General features: G+C 43.1%; 1 long non-coding RNA gene across 1 annotated transcript; it reads right to left on the bottom strand.

Annotated features, from left to right (window-relative positions):
- Positions 1–2,534: 2,534 nt before the first annotated feature.
- Positions 2,535–17,660, bottom strand: LOC309849900. Its single transcript, XR_014303979.1, has 3 exons — positions 16,736–17,660; positions 15,916–16,203; positions 2,535–4,377 (listed from the first exon to the last, which is right to left on the bottom strand). It is a non-coding gene; the product is annotated as an uncharacterized lncRNA (long non-coding RNA).
- Between the last annotated feature and the right edge of the window lie 1,910 nt (positions 17,661–19,570).

Here is a 19,570-nt window from a genome sequence, read left to right as displayed (position 1 = left end):
ACAGTGTTGTACCATTCTATATTTAGATAAATGCTCTGCACCACCAAAGACAATAAAAACAAGCTGAAAAGGTACTAGGCTCATGCCGGGAAACAATAAGAAGCTGAAAGTTCTCATTCTTTGCCCAGAGAATGACTATATTTAAAAAAACAAGAGGCAATAAAAACAAGCAATCTCTGCAAACACTGTGCTTTAAGGTCTAGGGCATCTCGTACTCTGGGGGAAATTGAAGAAGGAGGAGGGCAGCAAAGTCCTCTTATGCCTTTACAAAAATGAGGCTCTGAGAGGGGAATCTATTCAAGTCTCAGTCCAGACTACTTGTAAAGTTATGGAAGAAAGTCAGTAGAGAAGTCATGGGCTGGCTGAAGGGACCCCCTCTATGCTAGTACCCCACAGACCAAATATGAACCCTCAAATTTCAAAAAGATGAAAATGAGTTTGAAAGGTAACTGAGATTCATTCGTTCATGGGTTTAAGGGCTTGATGGATAACCAAGGTCCCTACTCCCTCTTCCCCTCAATAACCCCATCCCGGGCTACTCCTAGAAGGCTGGAATTCTTCCATTATTTAAAGGAACATGTTTCAATCATTAACTGTCTTCACCACAGTTATTTGTGCATATCTTCTACTAGTACTACTACCACTACTACTTCTACTACTACTTCTCCTTTTTCTTCTTCTTCCTTTAGTAAATTACAAACTCTTTGAGGGTAGAGAACAATCCCGAGTTATTTTATAATCTCCATGGAAACTAACATGGCATTTACTAAGCAGATTTTTTAAGTGGACCTCTGTTGCTCAAAGCCTTTTTCAGGCTTATCATCTACTAATTGGGGTCAATAAGTAGTTTTCTTTTCTGGTTCCCATGAAGATGCACATTTCTGGGCTCTTATCTAGTCTCCTTCATTTCTATTTTCAAACAAACCAAATCTTGCCTGAGCATATCTCTGTCTTGTTATACTTTGCTGAACACAATAAGCAACAACCAGCCTCTGGGAACAAAAAGCTTCTCCGGCACTTGACCTACTTTTAAATTATCACCATCGACAGATTCACCAAATGTTTTGCCATCACTTCCATGGGTATCTACCTTTCCAGCCTTCCATATCAGTGTCGGAGCCACCCACCACCCAACTGCAGGCAATGCAACATATTTTAGGTTTCTCTTGCATTAACCCTTCACCTCAAAGTGCCAATTTCTAAATTCACCAGAGTAGTTAACATGAGCTGATATAATAAATAAACTCTGGGATCAGGGACCTAACACAAAATAAGCTTGTTTCTTCCAATGCAGGTGTTGCTGGTGTCAGAGATGGTGGAGAGGCACCCCTTCTTCTAAAATTCTTACCCCAGGAGTGACACACTGCAGTCATGTTCTATGGTTTCCACGTTACAAGTCCGCACTTATATGCAAGAACAGGCTGGTGGCTGTTATTGCCACCAAAATCTAATAACCATCATAGCTAGAATATATTCTGCATCTTAATTTTGTAAATGATATATTTTCTCATATAATATACTCAAGAACCCTAAAAAGCAGGAATTAACATAAATTTAAAAGTACTTAAATATAAATATCAATCACTTAAGCCTCACTGACTATACACATACACACACACACACACACACACACACACACACACAGTTATATATATTGACCTCATTGATTAAATATATATATTTATATATACAGGGGCTCAGAGAGGATAAATAGCTTGCTCAAAGTCACATAGTGAATGGCAGGTGAAATGCAAACACAGACTTGTGTGACTTCCAAGCCCCTTTCCCTTTTTTTGTATCAAATAACAAGATATACACAGATCTGCTTTGAGACTGATCAGTGGAAAGGATTAGGGTCAATGACTCAACCTGAACTTTGAAAAGTAAGCATTTGGCCAGCCAGACAGGAATTAAGACTGGAGAATGGTTTCTGTTTTGCAGGAGTAACATGTGCAAAGGTCCTGGGGTCTGAATGAAAATGGTATATCTATGGAAGACTTATCTTAGAAATAATTATGATGTTTAGATGGCATTTACCCAAGGGTCCTAGAAATACCCAAATCATGTCATGTTCTAAACCTTAGTTACCCCCTCCCAAATGCCACTGAGGGAGCTATCCACCTACAGAACAATGGTAAAGGCAAGCAAAGTAAGTGTCCTATTCTTAGTCGAAGTTGGGCTCTTACACCATTTATCCGTCCACCTATTGATGTGGACTACTTGTTAGCTGGGCTAGAGTGCCTGCATAAGGCTGAAAGCTCAGAGCAGGAACACTTTTCCTCCCCATAAGCCCAAATTCAACTTCAGGATTTCAGCACACCTCATCTGCCAAAAGTGGAGATAGAAATGCTTGATGATTCAAGGTGGGACCCAAAGGTTGGCTGGCCATGTCCCAAGCAGGAAGGCCCTGCCTTTCTCCCCAGTTATGCCACATGGAAGCAGAAAGGAAAACTAGGTCTAGTAACTGTTTCTGCTGCACAGGTGAAAAAGTGCAGGAAAGCATCAGAGAGAATGATAGACTTTGCACATAACCCTTTTGTTTAAATCAACTGTATTGAGGTATAATTTACATAAAATAATATGTACTTAGTTTTAAGTGTAAGTTTGGTGAGTTTTGAAACTATAACTGCACATGTAACCTCCACCACAATCAAGATATATTGCCCTCGGCCCGCAAGGACGACAAGAAGCCCCAGTTCGGATGCATCTTCTTTCTCTTCTCTCTATTTCCGCAAGTCTACACACTTATATATGCTTACATGACCAATCAGCGAGCAGGGTACAGGAGGGAGCGAATCAGGCTGTGCACCTAAACGAACAACTTCGCTAGCAACCAATGCTGTTTACTTCCTCTTTGGGTGTTCCGCTTAGTCTCACGAGGCAATCCAAACCTGGCAGCTAGCCAGGCGCCATCTTTTAATGGCGGAGGCCGCCCTGGCCAGGGGCCTGCCTCCGACATCTCCCCCTTTTTCCTTTTAATGGCAGGGATCGTGCCTGTCTTAGGTTGTCAGTGGCGGGGAACATCCTTACTCGTCATCAGACGGCAGATATCAATGATCTGCGTCCTGTCTTAGGTTGGTATATTTCCCCCACCAATCTTACCCATCGTTGACTACCGATCCAGCATACTTAGCCACACTTGGGGGGATGTTCCAGCCTTGATGGCTAACAAGGCCTGCACCATGGCTTGCTGTTGCCTAGGTTGCTGTCGCCTCCAAATTTGCAGTTTCCTTATTAGCAGAATCAAGCCCACTACGAGGATTATCATCAGACCAATTACACTAGCCCATTGTTTCGTAAAGGTTAACACATCTTGCAATGTTTTGATTATCTCTGGGAGGGTTGCAAGCTCAACTTTGGTGTTATTTATCCTTGTTATGCCTAGTACCAGGTGCTGAGTCTAGTTTTGGAATCCTGCGGACTAATTCCCCCGCAAGTATTGGGAGAGCTGTTGGGAGACATTCTTTAAGTCACTCATATTAGTATAGGCTATGGGAGTTACACAAATTGCCGGGAAGGGTACTATACATCCCAGTCCCCATAGGGCCCCCCATATGTCCACTTGTTCTTGAACCAAATCCACTCTCTGGTTGACTGTCAGGATTCCTGCTTGCAGATGTGCATTAATCTGAGTCTGTGTTTGAAGGGCAGCCGCCGTTCCTTCTGCAAGGGTGTTCACAGCTTCCGCAGTGGGTATAGCTGTAGCAAGCGAGACTGCTGCTGCCGTGGCAGCTGCTGTAGATATAGCCAATGCTGTCACAATGGTGGCTGTGATACCAAAATCTCTCTTCTTTCTGGATAGCACCACCGGTAACTTGTCCTCTGGAATGGAAACTGGGATAGGAACATGGGTAGGGATACGCATAATCACAGCCAGCTTGAAGGCCGTGACATTCCAGCACTGGGAAAGACAGCAATTCTTAGTGCAATTCAACGTATCATTCAGCTTGCTAGCATTTGTTACAAGGAAAGGGAACGGTGGCCAGAAGCATATGGGAGTGGGCTGATAAGTAATACTATTGGGACAAGACACATTAACTGTTGTCTCAATGATACTAGAGTCATTTTGTTTATAAGAACAGTTGAGGAATTTGCCACCATTTAACATGGACACTGCTGAGATATCAGTACATGCTCCTAGCAAGTTACAGACCTGCCATGCATCCAAGGGAGAGGAGGGAATATGAGAGAAGAGTTAGTCACTGGTAAAGGATATAGCCATGCTTTAACCACTGCTCACAGCTCTCTGCCTTGAGTCTGCCGCAGGAGGTGTAGCATCCCTAGAGTTATCATCAGCATCTTCAGCATCATGACTGGTGTTTGGAGGCAAGGCTACACGCACCAGCGCTCTGGGATCCAAATTGGAGCCTCCTTTTCCTGTGGAAAACCACATACAGACCCCCTACTCCATACTAACACTGGATCTGGTCCATTCCACTTTCCTGTGAGGATGTTCTTCCAAAGTACTAAAGGCTTAGGAGAAGCAGCAGCATCACTTGCCATGTCTGTCTGCAGCTGATTTACCCGTTTTGTCCAACGTTAAAAAAATCAAAATAAAGAGAACGGTGTTGAGCTTATCTTTAGGGGACCTGAAGGTGTCCCCTATTCCCCCTTGTTTATAAAGCGCATTTTTTATTGTAAGGTGCGCGTGCTCCACAACACCCTGTCCTTGTGGGTTATAGGGTATTCCATGTATCAAGTGAATGTCAAGTTGTTGTAGGAAGGCTTTAAAGGGTTGTGAGGTGTAGGCTGGACCATTATCTGTCTTTAATTGGCGTGGCTTTCCCCATGCCGCGAAAGCCTGTAGGCAATGGGCAATAACATCTCTGGATTCCCCCCCCCCCCATGCACTGAGGCGAAAATTATTCCAGAGCAGGTATCTACAGAGCCATGAACATATCTTAACTTTCCAAATTCTGAAACATGTGTGACATCCATTTGCCATATATGATTAGGTTACAAACCCTTAGGATTAACCCCCAAGGACGATGCAGGTAGTAAGATCACGCAATTTCTGCAGGAGACTACTATGTCCCCTGCCTGTGCTTTTGTTATGTTAAATTTGAGGCGAAGAGTTAAAGCATCCTGTTTCTTCAAATCCTCCCCTAAGTGGTCCCATTGAGGTATGTTTAGCAAGCCTTCATCTAGGAACCATGGAGCCACCTTTTCCACTGTATTCAAAAAGGCCCGAGCAGTTTTTGCTTTTAGTGGAGTTCCATTGGCTTTCAGCAGGTCTTCTAAAGACCCTTCCAACCGCACTTTAGATACTTCAGATCCCATTATGAACACACAGACAACAGACGCGGACATTAAAGACTCGCCGCTAAATCCCGGCTCTAAGGCCGCCCCGCTTCTTATTGCGGACTTGTACAAGTTTCCCACCACCTTTGTCGTGGTTTTACCCCGCTTACCTGCAGACTTCTCCCTTGCATGGTTTTTCTATTTTTACTCCCCGCTTTACCGCGGAATTCCCACTTTTGAACGTGGTTAATGTCCCTGCGTACCTGCGGACCTTTACTCCCCGCTTTCCTGCGGATTACCTTGCAAGATTCCTTTATTTAGTTCCCAGGTGCCGGCGCCATTTATCGCCCTCGCCCCGCAAGGACGACAAGAAGCCCCAGTTCAGATGCATCTTCTCTCTCTTTATTTCCGCAAGTCTACACACTTATATACGCTTACATGACCAATCAGCGAGCAGGGTACAGGAGCGAGCGAATCAGGCTGTGCACCTAAAGGAACAACTTCGCTAGCAACCAATGCTGTTTACTTCCTCTTTGGGTGTTCCGCTTAGTCTCACAAGGCAATCCTAACCTGGCAGCTAGCCAGGCGCCATCTTTTAATGGCGGAGGCCGCCCTGGCCAGGGGCCTGCCTCCGACAAAGATAGAAATCACTTCTGTCACCCACCGTTCCCCCCAAATTCCTTCATGCTTTTTTTGTATTCCATGCCTACCACCCCAAGCTCTAAGCAATCATGGATATATTTTCTGTCACCATAGATTAGATTTGCCTCTTGTAGGGTTTCATATAAATTGAATCATACAGTATGAATTCTTTGGGCTCTGACTTTTGTTCAATACAATGTTTTGTGTGTCATTCATGTTCTTTTTTTTTTTTTTTAAAGATTTTATTTATTTATTTGACAGAGAGAGATCACAAGTAGGCAGAGAGGCAGGCAGAGAGAGAGAGGAGGAAGCAGGCTCCCTGTTGAGCAGAGAGCCCGATGCGGGACCCGATCCCAGGACCCTGAGATCATGACCCAAGCTTAAGGCAGCGGCTTAACCCACTGAGCCACCCAGGCACCCTGTCATTCATGTTCTTGTGTATATCATACTTTTTGTTCCTTCTTAATGCTGAGTACTATTCCTTTGTATGGATACACTACTGTTCAGTTATCTATTCACCTACTGATGAACATTCAAGCTGTTTCCAGGTTTTGGTTATTAAGAATAAAGCTTCTATGAATACTTGTGTCTAAGTCTTTGTGTACACAATGTGCACCATCTTTAAATGAACAGTCCATGATCTTTTAATGGACCTACAGGCAAATAAGTTCCAGTGTCCTAGAATCTCACCATCTACAGCAACTCTGTCCATAGGCAGGAAAGAGGGAGGAAGAATAAGGGAGCGTGATGAGAGCATCACTTCTCTTCTACAAACTTAAGGCACACAGCACCACAATATCCATGGGTAATGTGTAATAAATCCATTTATCCCATGTATTAGTCTCCCATTTTCCCTCACTAGTTTTCTTCTTATATTTTCTTTCTTTTTAAAAAAAATCTTATGTATTTATTTGATAGAGAGAGAAAGATCACAAGTAGGCAGAGAGGCAGGCAGAGAGAGAGGAGGAAGCAGGCTCCCCGCTGAGCAGAGAGCCCGACGCAGGGCTCCATCCCAGGACGCTGAGACCAGGACCTGAGCTGAAGGCAGATGCCCAACCCACTTTGCCACCCAGGTGCCCCTCTTCTTATATTTTCTATTTTATTTCCTTCTTCATTTTTTAAAAAGAAATGTTTAGTTTTGAGCACTGGAAAAAGTAACTTTTTTTTCATCATAATACCTAATACTCTCACAAATGACTCTGATGTTTCATTTTATTATTAAATACAGATCTGCTTTAAATTATCTTCCAGTTTATTATAAGAGTCATCAGCAAAATATGGCCAACTGCATCTTTAACTACCCCTGTCTCATCCCAGTTCTGAGGCCTGAATCTGCCAGGGGAATGTGTCATTTTCCATATGGTCTGCCATGTTAGGTCTCAAAGGGTCTCAATGCCTCTGTAGCTCTGTCCACCTTCCAAATGTGAAATTAATCAACAAATAGGGTCTGACCCATTGTAGAAAGGGAACAAAAACAAAGAAGCAAACAAACAGAAACAATCCATACAAAAAATGGTGGTTGCAGTAGGAAACATAAGTAGAAAAATACAAGAAAGCATGATATATTATGATATAAATAAAGCACTTAGACCAATGTCAAAAACTGGTGGCCTGTGGGCTGGGAGTCCACAGACATATTTTGTTTGGTTTTAGTGTTTAAATAAAATTTATCCAATATTTAAAAGTCAGAAAACGTCACAAAAAATTTCACACGCACACAAAGATCAGACTACCTGGCAATTAGACTCTTGTTGCCACTTCACAAAAATCTCTTGGAGCTGAGTGGCAGCTGGTCCCTTTGGCTGAGCCTGTTGTGCGTTCTCTGCATTCACTTTGCTCCCCTAGAGGACCTGTTGTTTGGTCCCTGCAGACCTTCCAGTTTGCAACCCCTGCACTAAGGCATCATTTCTAGTAACAAAGAAGAAATTGTTGGACACGCTTCACTCATAGGATAGCTTCTATCAGTCAGAGGTGAAGACAACCACATTCCAGGACAGAAATTCTTAACTTCCAGACATTCTCTTCCTCTATTCCTCCTCAGAATACAACAGAGTATTCAGGCAGAGGGGCTCCTGCCTTCCTCTAAGATGACCACTCCGTGTTGTTCCCATAGCGTCTCTCTGGCTTCCAAGAAACTGGGCCATGGGGCTAGGAAAGCAGGTCTCCCAGACAGGTGCCCACTGCTCCAAGGACTATACCTGATGTGGTTCTGCTCCTTCCTCCTCAGCTAATTCTGCCTCCACAATAAGCAAGGAGAGACTGGAAATCTCCAAAGTGCTCTGCAGTTTCCTAGTGATGTTACATAGAAGGAAGAAGCTCGGTAATGATTCTGCTTGAAGGCGGGTTTTTCTCTGCTAAGCTCCATATTTACCCATTGAGTTGACTGTGAGACATCTCTATCTATCTCCTGCACAATTACCTCAAACAAAACTTTTCCATATCTACACATGTCATCTTCTCCTGCCATCTTCCCAGGACAAAATTTGTTGTGTCCTGTATTTCCTTTTTATATCCTGTCAATCACCCAAACCTTAGAAGCCCTCTAAGCTTCTCTCTCTTCTGACCACCTACTTGCCCACATCCACGTGATCAGTGAACCGAGGACAAACCACCGCCTTGCTCTCTACCTTATTTATATCTTCTCTTCTCCAACATCACTGTAACCAGCTTTGTTCAAACTCTCACACAGAATATTCCAGTAGTCTCATGGAACTAGAGGGCACTATGCTTAGCAAAATAAGTCAATCAGAGAAAGACAATTATCATATGATCTCCCTGATATGAGGAAGTTGAGAGGCAACGTGGGGAGTTTGGGGGTAGGAAAGGAATCAATGAAACAAGATGGAATTGGGAGGGAGACAAACCGTAAGAGACTCTTAATGTCACAAAACAAACTGAGGGTTGCTGGCGGGAGGAGGGGAGGGAGATAGTGGTTGGGCTATGGACATTGGGGAAGGTACATGCTATGGTAAGTGATGTGAAATGTGTAAACCTGGCGATTTACAGATCTGTACCCCCTGGGGCTAATAATACATTATATGTTAATTAAAAAATAAAAAAAAAATTAAAAAAAAGAATATTCCAGTAGTCTCTTAGGCCAGTCATGCCTGCTCATTCCTCCAGGTCCTAAGCACAGGCAGTCAGAGTGATTTCAAAATAAATGGAAGTCTGATCATATCACTGTTCAGCTTAAGCCCTTTTATTGGGCCCACTATTTGCATATTGGGTTGTGCCCAAGGTTCTTTCTCAGGGGCCTGATATGGTGACCACTAGCCACATGTTGCTACTGACCAGTTGGAAGAGTGTTAATCCAAGGTGCTATAAATTTAAAGTGTTAAAAGTTTAAAATGCACATCAGATTCCAGACGGTTAGTATAGAGAAAAAAGAACATAAAATATCTCATTAATAACTTTCACATCGAGTATACGTGAAATGAGAATATTCTGCATATATTGGGCTAATGATATATTATTAAAATTAATTATACCTGTTTATTTTACATCTTTCAGTGTGGTTACTAGAAAACTTAAGGTTATGTTGTGGCTTACATTATGTTCTAGATGTTTTGCTCAGCACATCCCCCTATGCTTCATCTTTTCTACCCTGTACTCTGCTAAACATCAGGCATGCCAGATGACTAGCAAAGCAGGCCACAGTATTCTATAATCTCATACACTTCAGTTCCTGTGAAAATTAGAATGTCCTCTAACTCACATCCCATTCTACCTGTGGTGGTTTAAAAATATATCCACATAAAGAAGATGTGGTGGTGTGTATATATACAATGGAATGCTATGCAGCCATCAAGAGAAATGAAATCTTGCCTATTTGCAATGATGTGGATGGAACTAGAGGGTATTATGCTGAGCGAAATAAGTCAATCAGAGAAAGACAATTATCATGTGATCTCTCTGATAGGAGGAATTTGAGAGGAAGGGTGGGGGGTCATGGAGGGTAGGGGAAAAAAATGAAACAAGATGGGATCGGGAGGAAGACAAACCACAAGAGACACTTAATCCCATGAAACAAACTGTTGGCTGCTGGGGGGTGGAATAGGGGATAGGGAGAGGGTGGCTGGGTTTTGGACATTGGGGAGGGTGTGTGCTATGGTGAGTGCTGTGAAATGTGTAAGCCCGATGATTCATAGACCTGTAGGCCTGAAGCAAATAATACATTATATATCAAATAAATAAATAAATGAAGTTGCCCAAGTTCCTCAGCTGAGAGGATTAAAGCATGATTTTAACCCTGCTTAAAAAATAAATAAAAATTAAAAAGATATATATCCACAGTGTCCTTTCAGAAGGTAGACTCTAAATTTCCTCCCCTGCAGTATGGACTGTACTTAGTGACATGTGTCTATGAATAAATAGAAGAAAGCTGAAGAGTCCTATATGTCATAAAAGGCTCTCTCTCCTCCTTCTCTCTCTCCCTCTCCTTCTTTCTCTCTCTCTCTCTCTGACTCGTATCACTCACTCAGTGAAGCCAGTTGCCACATCATAGAGAAAATCAAATAGGCATATGGAGGGTTCTACACAACAGGGTACTGAGGCCTCCTGCCGACGATCTTGGATGCCCCAGCCAGCCCCAGTCAAGCCTTCCGATAGCTACAGTTCCAGCCAATGTCTTCAAGATGACTGCATGAGATATCCTGAGCCAGAGCCACCCAGCTAAGCAGGTCCCAAATTTCTAAATCACAGAAACTGTAGGATAATAAATGTGATGTGTTTTAAGTAGATGAGCTGTGGAATAATTTTTTACACAGCAGTAAATAACTAGTATATTACTCGTGCCCCACATTCCCTCCCCATTCCCACATTAGAACAGGAAATTGCTGAAAGCTCAAACTTATGTTTCACCTACTTAAATATCAAGATTTGGTTTAAAATAATCCCCTCTAAAAAAATAAATAAAATAAAATAAAATAATCCCCTCTATGAAGCCTTTCCTAGGAAAACCCTGGCCAATTCTCGTATGTCTACACTTATTTTTTTTAAGATTTTATTTATTTATTTGACACAGAGAGATCACAAGTAGGCAGAGAGGCAGGTAGAGAGAGAGAGAGGAGGAAGCAGGCTCCCTGCTGAGCAGAGAGCCCGATGTGGGGCTCAATCCCAGGACCCTGAGATCATGACCTGAGCTAAAGGCAGAGGCTTAACCCACTGAATCACCCAGGTGCCCTATACTTATTTTTTTTAATTTCGGAAATTTTGTGCACATTTTGAACTCAGGGTCTTAAGTAAAGACATATGATAGTTTGTAAATTAACTTCTTAAAAATAATTTTTGCAATATTCTAAAGAGAATTTGAATTAGCTAAAATGTGACCTGAGAAAGACACTATATTTTAAATATTTATCTTTGCATACATATTTTATATAGAAAAGGTTATTTTGCATATGCAGTTTTTTTATCCCCTTTTTCTTGTGCAGTGACCTCATTTCTCAGTTCTATGACCTCCTCACTTTAGCTACTGACTCCATGATCAAGCCCTAGTTTGAATCCTTACTACTGAAAGCATGGTTCATGGAACCAGCCATACTGGCCACACCTGAGAGCTTATTAGAAATGCAGAATCTAGGGGGCCTGAATGGCTTAGTCGGTTAACCGTCTACCTTCGGCTCAGGTCACGATCTCAGGGTACTGGGATTGAGCCCTGCATCAGGGTCACTGCTTCTCCAGGGAAGGCCCCCGCAGGTCAGGAGGGCCTGCTTCTCCCTCTGCCTGCTGCTCCCCTGCTTATGTTCTTCCTCTCTTTCTCAAAAATAAATAAATAAAATCTTAAAGAAGAAGAAGAAAAAGAAGAAGAAGGAGGAGAAGGAGGAGGAGGAGGAGGAGGAGGAGGAGGAGAAGAAATGCAGAATCTAAGATGCCAGTCATCATGCTTTCACTTCAGGACATTTGCACATGCTGTTTCCTTTGCCTATGAGGCTAACCCTCCAGTTACTTGCATGTCTCACTCATTCACTGCATTCTGGTCTCTGCTCCAATGTCATCTCCAAAGCCATTCCTGACCAGCCTACCTGGAGTTGCATTCTTGTGGCACCCAGTTCCCTTACCCTGCTTTATTTTCTTTAAGTATTATCCTTATTTGACATTATTTTATATGTATGCATTTTCTTAATTTCCTTCCACAAATAATTTTGGAACCCCACTATGTGTCAGGCCATGTTCTAAGCTCCGGGAAAACAGAAGAGAACAAAATAAAGCCCCATACATCCTCCACTCTAATGGAAGCATGCTATACAGATATAAGTTGTTACTTACTATTTCATGTTTCTTTACTTATTCATTCCTTCAAGAAGAGGCCCAATCCTCACCACCAATGGAAGGCTCCATGCCAGCTCCCATGACTTAAACCCACCCTGAACAGTCAGCTTCTATTTAGAGGGAATTTTTCAATGTGCTTTTGTGCTCTGTTGAGCTAAGTTTAACTTGGTTGTTTTTACTCCCCATGAATTGTCCCAATACGGCTTCCTGCAGTGGAAATTTCCCCTGCTTAGTGTGAGCCTCCAACTACATAGCTGGTCTTATTCTTGTGCACTTTATCTGAATTCAAAGGGTTTCCTGAAATGGGACCAAAAAATCTTATCATCATCAGCATCATCATCACCACGACCACCAGCAGCTACAGCAGCAGCAGCAGCAGGATTAGGCCTAATAACATTTTCAAAGGGCAGAGTTAAACTTTGGTGTGTTCTCACTTCATCTGGCACCTTCTTCCTACTCTCTTGCACATGTAGGTTCCATTTCTCACAGGCCTGGCTCTCAGCTGGTCATCATGCATTTCCTCCCAAGGTGGTAGTGTGCCCCTCAGTAGGAAGGGCTTGGAGACTGCAAAGGGAAGGGAACCTGGGTAGCTTCTCATGCACTGTTGCCCTCGACCCGGAAGGACGACAAGAAGCCTGGTTCGGTGTTAATGCTTCATTCCCCTTATTTAATGCTTCATTCCCTTTATTTCGTCAACTTCCTTAGCTTATATACAGCAGGGTGACCAATAAGGGGCCAAGCAATGGGGAGAACCAATGAGAGTCCTGTTACTATGCTGATTCAATTTGAAACAGCCAATGACTATGTCCTCCTTTAGGCGAGTTTCACCAGAAAGTTCGTTGTATACTTGCAGCGTATTTTGCTGGCAGTGAGCCAAGCGCCATCTTGTAATGGCGGGGACTTTCCCGGCTGGAGGCGGTCCCCGACAATGCACCAGGCTCCACTTATCCCCCACAAGCATTTCAGTGTGTGAGGAAAACACAACCTAGAAGGACATATTCTGCCCATCATTTTCCAGGTGAGAAATTGAGGCTCAAGGACATTACATAACTCTTCTCCATCGCCCTGGATGGTCTAAAGTCAAAGCTCTGCCTTCCAATCCTCCTGAACCTCAAAAATTCAAAGGAACGTGTTTCTTTTTTTTTTTTTTTTTTAAAGATTTTATTTATTTGTTTGACAGAGAGAAATCACAAGTAGGCAGAGAGGCAGGCAGAGAGAGAGAGGAGGAAGCAGGCTCCCTGCTGAGCAGAGAGCCCGATGCGGGACTCGATCCCAGGACCCTGAGATCATGACCTGAGCCAAAGGCAGCGGCTTAACCCACTGAGCCACCCAGGCGCCCAGGAACGTGTTTCTGATGATGGATTATCCACGCCCAGGAGGGAAGGAGTTTTTTCAAAACCAGGTGGAGGTGTAAGAGAGTGATGAAGGGGTTCATGAAAAGGGAGGCCCACCGAAATGCAGAGACAGACTATCTCAGGGAGGGCCTGCACCGACTCCTTCATCTTGCAGAAGTGGAATAGCAAGGCCCCGTGTGGGTGAATTCTATGCACTCAAACTTAAAGAATTAAGATGAGAATCTACAGTCCAGGAGATGCACACCTACATGATTATATGTATAGGAACCACATTTTCTAATAGGGGATAAGAGAAGAGGTGACCAATTTTCGCCCACAGTAGCCTCATCTGTAGTCATCAACAGAGGTATAATCACCATAATTTTATAGTTGAGTAGGAAATTACCATTTCTAAGAAGAATTTCTAAATTTACCAGTGTTCACATGTCTTTGTTCCCCTCCAAAATTGTTAGATAAATAAAAATGAACAGCTTTTGCATAGAACAGAATGTGTAATAAAATATTAAGTAAGCTTTTGGGGCAGATATACTTTCATTTAGAAATCCCTGTCTTGATTTCTCAAAATTACTAAGGCAAAGGATCAAAATATAACAGATCTCATAGCATAAGCATGTTTACAAGAGCACACAGCATGGGATGAGGTCTCTCTGGTGGCCCAAGGAACTTAGGACTCCTCTTTCTATATGGGGTTGACAGGGCAGAGAGGCAGCCAATCTGTGTCTTGTCCTGCAGATGGCAGGAATAGGATGGGCTGAGAAGGAGTTTGTCTCTGAACATCCGAATGCTAGCAAATAAAACATGTATTGAACTCCTACTCTGTGCCCAGTACTGTAGTACTGATAGGTAGGATGTAGTTTGATGGGTAACATAAGATGTACACTCAGAAAATTAAATAGTTCTTGTGAGTATAACTATGCATGTTAATGATAATTAACACCTTCTGTTTGTGAATGTTGCTGGATAATATTTTGATATATTAAATGATATGTTTTCCCTTCTCAGTAATTCTTGTTACCTGCGAACTGTTTCCCATACAGGATTTCTTGGCCCGCTGCCTCAGGGATGGGATTCTACTACAGAACAAGAGAGGCAAATTCTTGTCTTTTGAATTTCAAAACCCAAGATCTTGGCAAAAACAATATGTTTGGAAGAAAAATAGATCTGGAAATGGTTATAGTTCTTCTAACCCTAAGGTAAGGTAAAACTAGGGGGAAATTGCGGGAAGAGGGGTGAACAAAAGTAGAAGAGCTAGACGACTGAATGGGCCACTAAACTGAGACCTGTGTTCTGTTCCCTGCACCTTGTCCTGTCGAGCTGAGTTCCTGGGGGGCAGAGGGACACAAGAGATACTCCAGGACATTGCGCCGATCGCCTCATCCACATGAGGGGAATCCGCAGCCAGCTCGCAGCCTCTCACCTCTGCCTGCTGCTTACAGGCTCAGGTAAAGCCTCACAGGCCCCAGGCCCTTAGGGTCACTTACCCTGCATTTAGGGAAGACAGGAGAGAAGAAAGCCTGGCTGAGAAGGCGTGTCTAGGTGAAGAGGACCCAAAAAAGCCTGAAAATTACCCCACATGCCCACAGAGTTCAGGGACAGAACCAAGTATTTCCCAAGTGCCCGAGAGGAATATCTAAGAGAAATAGAGCCAGAAGATCTTGTGGCCGGGGACTGAGGGGGTACATTGGTGATTCGCGCACAGCAGTCACGGCAGCATGACGCTCTGTTCAGCAGACGCCCCCGAGGACTGATGAGAACCTTGAGGACTGGTATCTACCCCCCAACTTTCTCTCCCCATCCCATGCTCATGCACCCAGATAGCCCCCTAGATCTATACAAATACTTCAGGTTCATGATCCCACTAGATAATTCTCCATCCCAGAAAAGAAGCCCCCAGGATCTTTCTCACAAACCCAACCCCATCTATGTATCCACGTTTAACTAGCTTCCTTCAGAAATACTCTCACAGGGCTCAACTACACCCCCTACACTGTAGGCACACATTTTTTTTTTTTTTCATTCTTAGGAAGTAAAGAAAAGACCAGGCAACATATTCCGTGTAACAACCCTCCAGGCATCAGAAAAGAAGAGTAGGTTTACAGTGATCCTAGGTTCCTGATACATACAGTATCTCTCTTCTTTGCTCAGATACTAAATCCAGAATCTGAGCAGAAAAATGGGGGAAAGTTTGTCTTCCAAGCTTTCCTCTCCTCACCAGCCTCCTGAGTTGGCCCTTTTCCCACTTCGGTCGTGCCTAGCGCCTGAGCCTTCTCACAACGTCCTCCATCTTCCCAATGTAACCTGACACTCCTTCACATTAAAGTCAAAGGACTCAGAACAGCTTGAGGTTCAACGCTTCCTTTTCCCCTGCCCCCCTCAGTGTTCACAGCTAATCAGCTGTTACACCTACCTCCTTGCTATTTCTCCTCTCCTTCCTGTTCTCTGAAAGTGCTGTTCTCTATTTCTTCTCCTTGGTCCAGGAACAAGGTGGAATTGTACCTCCTCTCCTGGAAGTTGATCAGGGCCGGCCATATGGCTTGTTTTGGCCAATAGAAGGTGGGCAGAGCTGACATCTGTTGCATTTGGAGGAAGTATTTAGTTGTGACACCACCACACTTTTTCTTCCTGCCATTGGACCTGACCACATTCCAGATGACAGAGGCTCTGTTGACTTGATTCCAGAGTAAGGACTCCAAGTCTATGTACGATGGATTTGTAATGTGAGGAAGAAATAAACATTTGTTAAACTAATTCACTCATTATTACTGCATGTCATCAAGAGGACATGACCACAGGTTGACCCAAGAGCTGGACCAGGTAATCAGAGGCTCCTCACCTTTTCCCCTATCCTTGGCACATACACTCTGCCCACCATTTCCACAGTGGGAGCCATCTCAAGGATGCAGCCTTGAGACAGCAACATGTTGTTGAAACCATCTGAACAGCAGATGTGACTGAATCTAGTTAAGGCCTCTGTATAAACTTCCAAGATTTTGGCAAGGTGGATGGGGAGACCTACTCATCTTGTGGCCGCCCAAGATAAACCTTGTATGTAAGTTTCCTTGTTTATTAAAACTGCCAATCTGGAGCTGTTTGCTATGTTTTCTCCCTGTCCTCTGCGTATAGGGCCAGTTTCAGATTTCATCCAGGGAAATTCTTGGGTTGTGAACCAACAGCATCATAGTCCAGCGCATCCTGACTAGTACGCCTGGGTCCTGGTTACTTCTCACCTGAGCTCTAACATGCGCTACTCAAAGGGTGGTCTGCACAGGGTATCAATCCACAAAATACTGCTGCTCTGCAATGAAGCTAAGTACAGAAATTGAGAATGAACATTCAGAAATTCTTATAATAATTTATCAGATTAATTTTATTGACTGAGTCTAATAATAAAATATTTGAGCTCATAGTCTCTTCAAATCTTAGTATGGTGCCTTACCCAATGGTGCACTATAAAACTGTCTGTCAAACTAAATTGGACCAAACCTTCGTGATTAAGAAATAGAATTATGGTAGGAGTTCAAGCAACAGAAAGCAGAACTAGGGCACATTTAGGGTGTAAGACCCTTTCTCGTCACATGTGAAACTGTCATTCAAAAGTTCCTGGAGGGGCACCTGGGTGGCTCAGTCAGTGTCTGCCTTCAGCTCCGGTCGTCATCCTAGGGACCTGGGACAGAGACCCATGCCAGGCTCCCTGCTCAGTGGGAAGTGTGCTTCTCCCTCTCCCACTCCCCCCACTTGTGTTCCTTCTCTCGCTGTCTCTCTCTCTGCCAAATAAATAAATGAAATCTTAAAAAAATAATAAATTAAAAGAAATAAAATTTCCTAGAGTCTACTCTTTGTGTGAGAGAACTTAGCTCCAACACAAGCAGAGAACCTTCCTGAGCTCTTTCTCTTTCTCACTTAACACTAAATCTAATTTTAAGTTTGCTGATATAAAAGCATGAACATGAAACTATTTGGTCTTTGGAATGAAACTTTGTAAATATATTGACGATGAATATGGTTTTCCAAATTATCCACAGACAGCTTGACATTTTGACACATTTGTTCAAGAGAACAAGAAGTTAATCTAACTGATCCCTAAATCACTTCCCATCTCCCTCCAGGACTAACTGGAGCTCTTTTTCTCTTCCCAAAGGCTCTTTGACGTTAGTATATTTCTCTGCACCATATGTAGTATGGTCTCCTGAAAAGAACAGTGAGCTAGGTGTTGGGAGAGCTGGGGCTAGCCCCTCATTACCCACTCACCTGCTACCACACAAAGCCATTGCTTAATGTGCACTAATTTCTCCATCTATTAAATGAAAATAGTAAGTTAGTAACAAGTCCACGATATCAGCTCTACTGTGCGAATCAAAATAAAGAGTACCGAAGCACTTGGTCATAAATAGAGGCCTACACAATGGTAGCTCAGCATTCATATATAACACTGCCTTGAAATGCTCTCAAATTATCTCACACACATAGATTTTCTCCTCTCTAGCCAGATAATAAGTCTCAAGAGGTGCGTTGTGCACTATCTTTTTGTATGGTATCCAATCTTCAGTCCCTTAGGACAAATAATGTACATACCATGACTGTCTGAAAACAGTTTAATTTACCAAAAGTTGTTGAACCCCTTCACTGCTAAGTAAAATGTATGAACTTTCATAAACATACATGGCATGACAGCTGTTCCTCACTCAACTGTCACCCTGACAACCTTTTAGAGTTCTGGTTAAGGAGAGTTGTAATTGCTAATCTGAGTTCCTTGAGGGTACACGTCATATCTCATTAACCTTCGTATTCCTTAGTCATGCAAGCACAGAGGAGGAGCCCAGCAACGTCTGCAGATAATTAATAAATGCATGAAGCCAGCTTTACTTAAATGCTTCCTCACCTTACCTCCATTCAGTCTCCCTGAAACCGAAAGAGCCAATCTTTGTTTGATTTTGGTTAAGTTGGTTTTTAATTTTGCAGAATCATCTAAGCATTTTATGAGTACACCTCCCCGGGAAGTCACATGATTTTTGTCTTCTCTTTCCTTCGTGAGCACAAGCAGTTCTTATTTAAAGATCATTAAAAGGATCAGACTGCAGGAGTGAGAGTGGTAAGGACCAGAGCCACCATTGGTCTGAAAGAAAGGAAAATGGTACTAATTGTTCAGATACAGCGCCATCCTGCACATTAAACATAAATACAGTGGCTGAATAAAGAGCTTCTATAGAGAACTCTAGGCTCTGGCAGGAACACGGGGCTGCACCAGTAAAAGGCCTCCTGCTAGGGCTGCGGTGGAAAACGTGACCTCAGAGAGGAATTCAGCACAGAAAGGCTCAGAAAAAGATGACACACCATGAAGTTTTGGTTAAGTCATCTGGTTTCAGGCATATAAAAGTTTCAGTCAAAAAATAATGCAGATTACATGAACTTTGTCAGAGATTGCTACTCTCGGTGGAGCTTAGAATGCCGAAGTGCCTCTGCCCTCATGTTCTTCACAAGAGATCAATACCTTTTAGGAACACATTCATCTAGAAAGGCGTGGAGGCCTGGGAAGCAAAATAGGTTAGTCTGGATTCCTCAGACCTAGGTCATTCAGTGTTCCACTGAGCCCTCCCAGCACAGAGGGGCACTGACTCGGATTCCAAAAAGCAAAGGCAAAGACCACACTAGAGAGAAGTCAACAACGTCCTTCCCCTCCTCCTGCTCCCACCCAGAGAGGACCCCCCTTATGGGAAAAGTCTGTGTTTATGATGGCAGCAATCTATGACTTTCACCACCGGTATGTAGCCAGTTCAGTGTTACAGAGCTGGGGTCTCTTGCTGTGGGACAGGAATTCTGAAGTTTATTTAATAAGTTAGGCTTATGCGAGGAAAAAAAAAAAGGAATGCATTATTTCATGTGCTTACGAACAAAACCACAGTTTAGAAAAAAACACGCATCCCACCAACCTTTGCCCCAAACAAGTTTTTGTTTTTTAAATAGAGATCTACATTTTGAACAGAGCATGAATCAAGCCGCATATTTAATGTCAGTAGAGTGTAATTTTAGAGACATGCCAGAAAGGAAAAGAGGGGGTTGCAAGC

This window comes from Mustela nivalis (genome assembly GCF_964662115.1).
Source record: "Mustela nivalis genome assembly, chromosome: 16".
In the NCBI taxonomy this organism is placed as follows: domain Eukaryota; kingdom Metazoa; phylum Chordata; class Mammalia; order Carnivora; family Mustelidae; genus Mustela; species Mustela nivalis.
The sequence above is the reverse complement of the archived record's forward strand: the minus strand, read 5'-3'. Positions and strand labels throughout refer to the sequence as shown.